Here is an 11,345-nt window from a genome sequence, read left to right on the forward strand (position 1 = left end):
AGGATATTTACTAATTTTTATGAAAATCTGCTAATGTTAAGTATTTTTATGTTTGTATTCATGAGGAATATTGCTCTATAGTTGTACATTTTACTGTAGTATCTTTGCTTCGCTTTTAATAGAGTAATATTGGTCTCACAGAATAAATTGGTAAGCTGTCTCTATTTGTACATTTTCTGAAAGATTTTAAGCACTGGTGATAGTTCTTCCTTAAATAATTGACAAAATTCAATAAGGAAGTCATCTGAACCTGAGGTCTTTTCTTCAGTATTTTTACTATTTATAGGTTTGTTCTGATTTTTATATTTCTTTCATTAGTTTTGGTCATTTGTGTCTTTCTAGAAATGTTGCCATGTATCCAATTTATTAATATAAAAGTAGTTTATTATAATCTTTAATCTTTTCAACTTCCATAGGTTGGCAGTGATGTATTTTCTTTCAATTCTGGTGTTGATTGCCAAATTTATAAAATATAGTAAGAATAAATAATAAGAATAAAACAGAAGAAGTAGAAAACAAATAGCAAGAGAGTAAATGGAAGCCCAACCATTTCAGTAGTATTATTAAATATAAACAGTCTAAACTTCCCAAAACTAAAAGGCAAAGATTATGATACTGAGTAAAAACCAAACTATATAGTGCCAATAAGAAAGCTACTTTAAATATGCAGACACAGAGTCGTTAAATATGAATGAGAGGAAAAGATCTATTATCCCTAATCCAAATATCAACACACTTAGGTTGCTCTAAAATAGATTTCAGGAAAAAAGTATATTTCCTGAGGTAAAGATCATTTCAAGAAAGGGATAAATTCATGAAGAACATCACAATTCTAAAAATTTTAACAAATAATTTTAGTTTCATATGAAGAAAAAATAGAATTGAAAGAAAAACAAACTCTTAATTATATACTGGATATTTTAACACCCCATCAAAATATTGATCAAATATATAGCTTGAATCTTTATATAAAAATATAGAAAGATCTCAAATAAATGAAATTGTTAGGAAACAAAAAATATCAAATTAATCTTTAAGCAGAGAAAGAGAACAAAGTTAAGAACAAGTGTCAATAACATAATGACAACAAAAGAATGAAATAGAGAAAAACCAACAGAACTAAAAGCTAGTGTTTTGGGAGTACTGATATATTTGTGGCATTTCCAACCAGACTGATTGGGAGAGAGAATCTAACTACTGCCAACATCAGATACTATATTCAGAAAACTACTATAAAGATCAACATTATAGGATCAATAGTTATACACTTTCTTAACAATTTTAAATAAGAAAAAATAGTATATTTATTCAGATATTGATCATATTGATTCTTCCCTTATTCTGAAAGTATTATCTTTCCTTCTCGTATCATACTCCTTCAGACTGAAAAAGTCTCAGTATTTCTTTTAGAGCAGTTTGGTCATTAAAAAATTCTAACTTTTTCTATATCTAATATGTCTGTGTTTTACTCTCATTTCTTAAAGTATATTTTGCCTTACACAGAATATGAGTTAACGGGTTTTTTTTTTTTTTTTGGTACTATAAAAATACTGTTCTACTTTCTTTTGGCTTCCTTGGTTTCTGAATACAAATTCACAGGCATTTGAATTATTATATTCTTATATGATAAATGCAATTTTCTTTTTTTCTGGAGCCTTTCAAAGTGTCCTCTTATTTTTGGTTTTCAGCAGCTTGATTATGATATTTCTGGGTTTGCTCCTCTTTCAATTTATCCTCTTTTGGGTTTGCTGATCCTCTTGATCATGTCTTTTAACAAATTTGGGAAATTTACAACACTTGTTACTATTTTTTTTTTTTGCAGCAGTCTTCCTTTTCCCCTTCTGAGTTTTCAATGGCATCATTATTAAACCTTTAATATTGTTCTTAGGTTTCTGAGGCTTTGTTCCTTTTCCTGATAGTCTTTTGTCTTTCTATTCTTCAAATATAACAGTTTCTATTATTGTATCTTCTTTGCCATTGATTCTTTTTTTTAAGATTTTATTTATTTATTCATGAGAGAGAGACAGAGACAGAGAGAGGGAGAGAGGTAGAAACACAGGCAGAGGGAGAAGCAGGCTCCATGCAGGGAGTCCAATGTGGGACTCAATCCCCAGACTCTGGGATCATGCCCTGGGCGAAACGCAGGCACTAAACCACTGAGCCACCCAGGGATCCCCAAATGTCATTGGTTCTTTTAGCTATTTTTTCCACTTCACTGCTAATCTCATCTAGTCATAGCAGTGATTTTATTTTTTTTTAGTATTGTATATTTTTCAGTTCTAAAATTTCTATTTGGTTATTTTATATATGTTCAGTTCTTCTGTATTTCAGTTTGTTTCAGGAACATGCTTTCTTCTTAGAGTGCTTAAAATAGCTTCTTTGAAGTGTTCAGTAATTCCAAAATCTGGGTTCTCTGGGTGTGTGTCTGCTGATTTAATTTTCTTTGAATATTTATTGGATATTCTTTAATTTTTGTCTAGTAATTTTGGATTCTATCTGTACATTTTAAATAATATAATATTAAACACTGAGTTTTGTTACAAGTCCTCTAGAGAAAGTGTTTTGTTGTTTTGATTGTTGCATTGTTTTTGTTTTTTCCAGTCCAGTGAGGTTCAGATAGCAATTTCAGTCTCACCTTCTGTGAGTTCCAGTATCAGTACAATTATCAAAACCTTTGCATTGTTCTTTGGGTTTGCCCTACACATGCACTATTCATAGGTTTATTCTGAGACTTGGGGATAGTTTACATTACAGTTATCAATTAGTTTCTATGCTGTTTCAGGTCTGTTGCATACCTGCACAATGTGGGATTTAGCATAGAACTTGTATTGGTTCATACACAGACTCAGGCATTCCCTTCTACAGCTTTCCCTTTTGTTATAATTTCCACCTTAGTCTGGCTCCCAGAGGCCCATGCAAGTTTCTGCATTCCAAATTTCCTCTCCTCCTGTAATTCTCCTAATTTTCTTCCAACTTCAGGTTAAATATCACTTTCTTAGGCAGTATTCCTTGACTACCAATACTAAATTTACTTCAAATAATTCTACAAATACTCCTTCGCTTAATATCATTTCTCATACACTATACGCATCTATAAATCACAATATGAAGTATAGTTGACCCTTGAACAATATGGAAGTTAGGGGTGCTGATGACCCACACAACTGGAAATCTGCTCATAACTTTTTTATTAAAGATTTTATTTATTCATTTGACAGAGAAAGCACACATGAACAGGGGGGCAGGGTCAGAGGGAGAGGGAGAAGCAGATTCTCTGCTGAACAGGGAGTCTGATGTGGGGCTCGATCCCAGCCCCCCAGCATCATGACCTGAGCCAAGGGTAGATGCTTAATTGACTGAGCCACCCTGGTGCTCCTTGCTCATAACTTTTGACCCCCCCTAAATTTAATTACTAATAGTCTACTATTGACCAGAAACCTTATCAATAACAGTCAACACATTTCTGTAAATTACACACTGTATTCTTACAATAAAGTAAGCTAGAGAAAAGAAAATATTAGGAAAATCATAAAAAAGAAAATACATTTACAGTTTTGTGTTGTATTTAGAAAAAAAATGCATAAGTGGACCCATGCATTTCAAACCCATGTTTTTCAAGGGTCCATTGTATTCATGCATTGCCTCTGCTTTGATGAATATGCTTTTTAAAGTGCTTTTGCACAAGACATACAATGGTATTTTATTCATCAATAGACTACTGAATATAATTAAGATGGGAAGAAAAACATGTCACTCATATCAAAAATTCAATAGAAGTTTGGAAATTAGGGAGAATTTTTAAGATGTGGAATATTTTTGTGAACAGAAAATAGTGTTAAGTTTTACCACTGTCAATTCAATTATGTCCAATTACTCTTTATCTGCTGTTCTTGATATCACATATTATTCACTTGATACTCAAATTTAGCATTGAAGTTATAAAGACTCTTCATCCAATCAAGTCCTTCTGTTAAGACTTGCAGAGTTGGAATATGACAGTGTTACAATGGGACAGTGATCAGTTAATAGCATTTCACTATGTGCCAAGATTTGTGGGACTTGGCATTTAAATCTTAATTGCAAAAATATAAAATCACTGCTGGATATTAAAGCTCAATAGGAAATTGAATGAATCACAGGAAAGAATCCCAGTTTTAGAGATATGCTTTACATAAATCCCATTGATTCATATAACACAAATAGTTTAGATGTATTAGAATATCAGTATCTGTAAGATCAGCCATTCATTCAAAAGAAAAGGACTGTTCTACAGAAAAGGAAATACATCATAAATTGGGGATAAAAGTGATCAGTAAATAGAGAATGCATTGACTGAGAGGCTGAGTTAATCTTAACAGTAGTTTTTCAGAACTTCTGTAGTGCTGTTAATATTTAGTACAGATGGCCAACTCTGAATTCCTCTACAAAATAAGATTATCTCAAATTTATAAGTCATACGTATTTTAAAAAGTAACTAGGAAATGAAAGAATCAGCTAAGGAAGTTGAATAAGATACCACCAAGTGAGAGTTTGATGATGTTATTCCCTTTAGGGGCACATCTGCCTGTGACAGACATCATGGCTGCAGTGAACAGGAATGTGAAAAAGAAACCAGTTTACAGGGAAGTAGTTCCTAGTTAAATAACGACCAATTCCAGATTTTGGAGAACAATAAAATAATTCTGTCACACATGATTTAGAACATAATAGGCAATAACAGCTTTCTTTTGATACTTGGAAACTGCTCCAGTTGTACAGTGCACCTCTGATCTACTGTAGATAGCAAATATCAGTAAAAGTGGCCAGAGACAAAAAAGAAAGCAAATATTTTAAACTCTCTGCATATGTGAATCTAATGAACTATTAATCTATGACCAGTGAGAAAAATTACACGTTATCTTAGAAACGTGTGTGTGTGTGTATGTCTATATCCATCCACCTCATCCCGCCCAACCTCCAGGAGAAAAAACAACCTATTTCATGTAGCCCAAAGGCAACTGATTCCTTAGAGACAAAGAGGAACAATTTGTTTTCTTGTTTGTTTGTTGAGAAAGACTTGCAAATCTAATAAAATCAAATTTTAAAAGTGTCAAAATGTTTTACACCACTTACAAATACAAAATCAGAGAGTGTGATGCAGGAATATCATAAGGTTTTTTTCTTGCTTTCTGGCCTTACCTTTCTCTTTACTTACTAAATTAAATTGTTCAAGTGCTCATTCTATATATAAAAGAATCATGTCAGTTCCCTATCAATCCCTCACTAACCATGGCAGCGGCCACCTGTGATACTGGGAAATGGCTGGCATTATGCTTACTTCTGACTCACATCTTTCTTAAGCTCACTTATCCACAACTGTTGAACTCATAACCATGTTCCAGTTCTGGCCAATGCCTGGGGCACCAATACGTTCATCTTTGTTCCTTCATTTATTGAAGCACTATGTCCATAAAGTTGATGTGTAGCAGACATTTACTGACTTTTTATGTGTAAAAGAGGGCTTATAATATCAGTCAAATAAGAAGTAATTTTGAATCCAATCCAACACAGCATTGTTCCTAAAAATATATAAAAGTATTTCTCTCCATATGAAATGCCTCACCATTTCTACTTGCAGTCCTAAACCTCCTACGCACTTGTCTGCTTCTTATGGAATCCATGACAAACTCCTCCCATGAAATAAAATCTAAAATAAAATAAGCTAAAAACCTCTACAAAACAATATCCCAGTTAAAGCCAAATAAATGTCACTTTCTTAAGTGATAAGGTTTACAATTTAAAACTATGTCTAAAATGTCTCCAATTTATGTTATACTCACATGTCTTATATTTTATAACTTTATGATCTATCATAATTTTTTCTCCTTCCAACAATATACTAATTTTGTTTCAAAAGAAAATTGAGTTCTCCTTCCAGGCCCATAAGTTCATATGGCAACAGCTTTTAATATATCATTTCTCCCCAAATAGATGTAAAATATAGAGGATAATGGAGATTGTTAAAAGGAAATTTTAGACTACATTAAAATTATAATAAAATGTAATCATAGCAAGGCTAGCATAATAAAAGTAATCCAGAAAAAAGAATTGTTTTTGACTGCTGTAGTAATTTTGTGTTTATCAAATACCGTCTTGAGATAAGCAGGGGATTCCCAATGGAAGAAATGTCATAAATCAAGTACAAAGGGGATATTTTGGATCATCCTTGATTTTTCTCATATCCACTAATATTAAGGAATACCTTGAAACCTGTTCCCCTTGATCTTCATAGATCAGGCATAGCTCCTCCTTTCTTGGATCAAAGCCACAGCTAGAATAATTAACATTCTCATAAACAATTATGAGCAAGGATCAAACAAATGAGTAAATAAATATGTGTATGTAAAACATTTTAGATTTTTCCAAAATTAGCTTGGAATATAGTAATAGGTTGGCATATGTACATCCCTATGTATCTTTCTATGTGTGCATAGTTGGGATGTATGTATGATTGAAATGTGTGTTTTTAATATGCTTATGCTGTTACAGGAATTCATTTTCCATTTATTCACAATAGAATATCATTCCCTAAGGAGTTAGAGGAGATTGAGTTTTTTTTTTTTCATGTTATCTCTCAATTTATGATATTGTGTGAGGTAAGTTCTACATCCCATACAAGGTTATATGCCTTTTTTCCATACCCTATAATTTGTACAGATTACTTGTTTCAAATCTAAAGGGCTGCAGGCCAGGGTTGGCAAGAGGAGAAGTTGATACAGAACTGGGTTCACTGATAGCAATGGGAATGACAGGACTCAAAATGAGAGGCCAAGTTTTGGCAATGGCTACCAGAAGTCAGGCAATTATCCTGCCTACTCTTGATCTCTTTATTTTTAGCAAACAATACTCTTTCTAGCTGCCCATCTTCACCTAGACATTTATCTTAATCTAAGGAACTCCAATCACTATTAGCTATCATCATAGATTCTTCTAAGTCAGCTTCCCCCATCCCATCTTTGTCCTTGCCCGTTAAGGCCATGATGGCGATTATGTCCACTTTGAGGACTGAAGTGCTATCACAGCTTCTGCTCTTCCAGAATTCTAGTGATAACACTAGGAGACCCAGTTCTATAATAGCATCTCCTGTTCACAGTCTTGTCTTAACACAACCACTACTGGGCTCATTGATAATGCTGGAGTCCTCTGACTAGTACATTTCTCAAGACTGTAGTGAGCCAAATATCCCCTGGAATCTTCCAAAATACACAGATATCTGCTATGTTGCTGGGTCTTATAGATCCACTCTAGCATGGATCTCTCTCTCTCTCTCTCTCTCTCTCTCTCAGAGCCCTTTGATCCCTTTCTCAGCAATGTACCAGGGGAGACATGACATCTCCACTTCATTTACTGTGAGCCAACATTCTTTTCCAAGTGTTCAGGAAGAAACCCAAGAATATTAGGATCAGCTCCAGGTACCCTTGCCAGGACATTAAATCCTAGCCATGGGGAGCATGCTCTCATATCAACAAACTGTCCCTTATCCAGATTTAAATTCCGTCCCCCTAGACCAAGGTCTATTTGAAAGCATACTCTTGAGCTCCTGCCTGTATATATTACCCAGACCCCTGCAGCTCCTCTATGAATATTCTTCCTCTTAGTAGAACCGTGCTGAGACTTGACCCAAAAAATATATGATGATGTTCATTATTTCTAAAAATCAGAGAAATATGCATTGATGTATCAAAAAGAACGTATCTTACCTGACAAACTCACAAAATGAAAGAAAACAGAGATACCCAGTGTTGAAGAAAGTGGAAGAACACACACACATGGGATTTACAGATCTCACTGGCTACAGTGGGTTTTGAACAGCTTTTTTTTTTTTTTTAAAGCAAATCTGTGCTTTCCGTTAAGTTTTAAAATGCACATAATTGATTGTTTCTAGGTGTACATTCCTCAGGAGTTGAACATGTACCCAAAGACCTATTGCAATGGTCTTCATTGATAGATTGTAAAATCCAGTAAGTGAAAACAGTAAGGAAAAACGGGAGGGAGGGAGAAAGGAAAACAAAAGACAAAAACAATATTCATCTCACTAAATCTTTTCCTTTAGAATATATGCCATTATGTTTTCTATTACTGTGCCATGTGCTTTCAGGATTTGTTTTCAAAAGCTTTTGTTTCATAAAATGATATAGAAGTGTTCCTCCTTTTTCTATCCTGTAGAATAGTTTAAGTAGCAATGGAATCACCTGGTCTGTTACAGGTCATTATAATACTCTGTGAAAACTACGGGCACGGGGTTTTTTCTGCATTTGTTTTTACCTGGCAATCTTTTACATCTTTCTGATTCTTCTCTATTAGCTCTGTTAGGACATTCTAATACTACTCAGGCATTATTTTGGTAAAATATATTTTTTTGAAAGTTTTAAAGGCTTTCAAATTTATATGCAGAGTTGTTTAATGTCATTTTTAAGATATTTACTTTTTTAAAGATTATTTTTCCTTTGTCATTCACATTTTTTATCTTGGTGTCTACATATCCTCTCAAAGTTTTTTATTAAGTTGGATAGGGTGTTGACTGCTTATTAAATATTTTTCCATGACATAGTTTTTAAATTGTTTTAATTAGCCCCATTCTTCAAATTATGTTTTAGTTTTTATTAATTTATACTTTCATCCTTTATTTTCCTTTGCTGATATTTTATAATTTGAGCTTTTCATTTAATCATTTTTCCTCACTTTTTAAATTGTAGAACTATTGATTGCTATGAATTATATGTAGGCATTGATTTAGCAATGTCCCATAGATTCTCCTATATATATCATTTTTATTATTTTTTCTAGGTATTTTCCAATTTAATTTTTGTACCAACAGTTGTTTACTAGAATTTCTTTAGGATATAATTCAAAGGAGTTTTGCTATTTTGTTGTTAATTGTAGCTTTAGAAATGAATTTTATGTGTATTACGCGTGGTTATATAATGCGGGTTGTGTTATCTATAATTAGAGAATTATAGTTTCTTTTTTACTTAATATATGGTCAGGTTTTGTGAATGTTCTATGTGCAGTTGAAAAGACATTCATTAGAGCTTGGGCTCAGAGTTAGATAAATATCACTATTGATATGTACCATATTGATTATGCTGTTTAGATCTTTTATATACTTGTTAATTTGTTGTCAACTCAATTCATCTTGTTCAGAGAGGTGCGTTAGTTATCTCATATTACTATACTTTATGTATTTATCCTTGCCTGTCTGGTATTTTTATGAAAGGTGTTGGTGCGTTTTCATTGTGGACTGTGGCCCTTTGCATTATAAAGAAGTTGTATCAGTCCTTGTGTCAATATCATTACCATATTTTAATTTTCATTCTTAGTATATCCTTAAATATCCTTTTTTTAACTCCTTTGAATTTGGAGGGTATTTTTTTCATTTTATGAATATCTTATTTATAATATAGTATAAACAGATTTGAATTTTGCTTTATTAGCAAGCTATATTTTTTCTTTTGATTGATAAGATAAGGCCATTTAAAAAAAAAATTAAGGTTTTATTCATTTATTCATGAGAGACACAGAGAGAAAGAGAGAGGCAGAGACACAGGCAAAGGGAGAAGTAGGCTCCATGCAGGGAGCCTGATGTGGGACTCGATCCTGGGACTCTAGAATCATGCCCTGGGCCAAAGGCAGGTGCTAAACCACTGAGCCACCCAGGAATCCCGATAGGGCCATTTATATTTGTTAATAGGACCAATTTATTTGCTTAAATTAGCTGCCTCTCTCTTGTTATATTTGTACTTAATTTTCAAAATTATAATTTTACTAATTAGCTCCTATCCTGTTTTAAAATTTAGTATATCCCCATTCTGTGCAATAATTAAATTTGCTAGTAATTTATTTCCTATTCACTCACTTTTCCCCAATTTATTTTAAAGTAATATTTTACCAACAAACTAATACTTATAAGGCAATTAGTAATCTTTTCCCCCTCAGCTTTATTCAAGTATTATTCACAAAAATTGTATTTAAAAATTATAGACTCCTTGTAAAATTAGTATTATATATACTGTGTTAGAAAATATCCTTTCATTTTCATCTATGTAATTTTGTTTACATACACGTCAACAATCTCACCAGACATTTTGCTGAAGTTTGTTCTAGTTTTTTTTTTTTTTTTCTTGGTTGTCTGAAGTTCATTCCTAGGAGATTGCTCAACAAGCTCTCAAGAGAGCAATCCTTTAGTTCTGACATATTAATAACTTAATAACTATTGGTCTCTGGCCTTTATACTTAAAGTCAGCTTGGCTGAAATAAAAAAATCTTAGTTCATATTTTAATTCCTTGACTACCTGAAATATGTTCATCCATTGTGTTTTGGGATGAAGTGTCACAGGGATTTTCTTTCCTTTATGAGACTTTCATGTTTGTCTTGGTTGATACTGTGAAAGTCCAGGACAGGCTGCCTCAAAATATGTCACAGTGGCATACTGATTACCTTGAATTAAAATTACTTAAGAAACAACCAGTGCAAGAAGAACACTGACCTTCCTTTATCTCCAGAAAGCAGGAAATAAATCTCCCATGTCAAATGTACCCTCCCTGTACCAGGAAGTAGGGAGACATATTTATCAGAGACAGAGAATTCAGGGCCAAAGGAGCCTATATAAAAAAAGCTTATTACTTTTACTGATTTAATACCCCAGCCTAATTTTTATTTAGAATTCTGAACTAGTTGAAGTTCTCAAACATAAGTTTTCTTTGTCCGGTCAATTCCTTGCACATATGTTTCTTTGCCTAAAAAAGTATAATAGCTGCCTACCTTGGTCACTTGTTAGGTCCCAGATCTATGAGATTTTCAAGTTTATGAAGTAAAATTTTTTCCTGTTAGTCTGCTTTATGTCATTTTAATTCTTAGATCAGGTGGCTGAAGCTCGAAGAGTGAAGGAAAAATTTTTCTCCCAACAATGTATATAAATCTCAGCAGTTTAAGTAGAATATATTTGGTTCTAAAATCATCTTCCTGTGTAGACAATATGTCCTATCAGTATGAATGTTCAATTCTTTCTCTTCTTCCTCCTCCACATAAATATGCTAACACAAAGAAACCGACAAACATATGCACACATATTTTTCTTTTTAATTGCTTTGTTTTTTCTTTACATGAATTCTATTCCTTTCTCTTTTGAGTTTGTTTTTTCCTAATTTACTCATTTACTTAGTTGATTGTTTTGTTGTTCTGTGTCTCTTTCCTTGATGATATTTGCCATTATGTCTATTCACTTTTGTATGCCACCTAGTTCAATCTTTACAAAATAATTTTACATTCATTTTGTTTTAAATCTGTCCTCTGTACAGCCTACCTT

Source organism: Canis lupus, chromosome 22 (genome assembly GCF_011100685.1).
Source record: "Canis lupus familiaris isolate Mischka breed German Shepherd chromosome 22, alternate assembly UU_Cfam_GSD_1.0, whole genome shotgun sequence".
Lineage (NCBI taxonomy): Eukaryota > Metazoa > Chordata > Mammalia > Carnivora > Canidae > Canis > Canis lupus.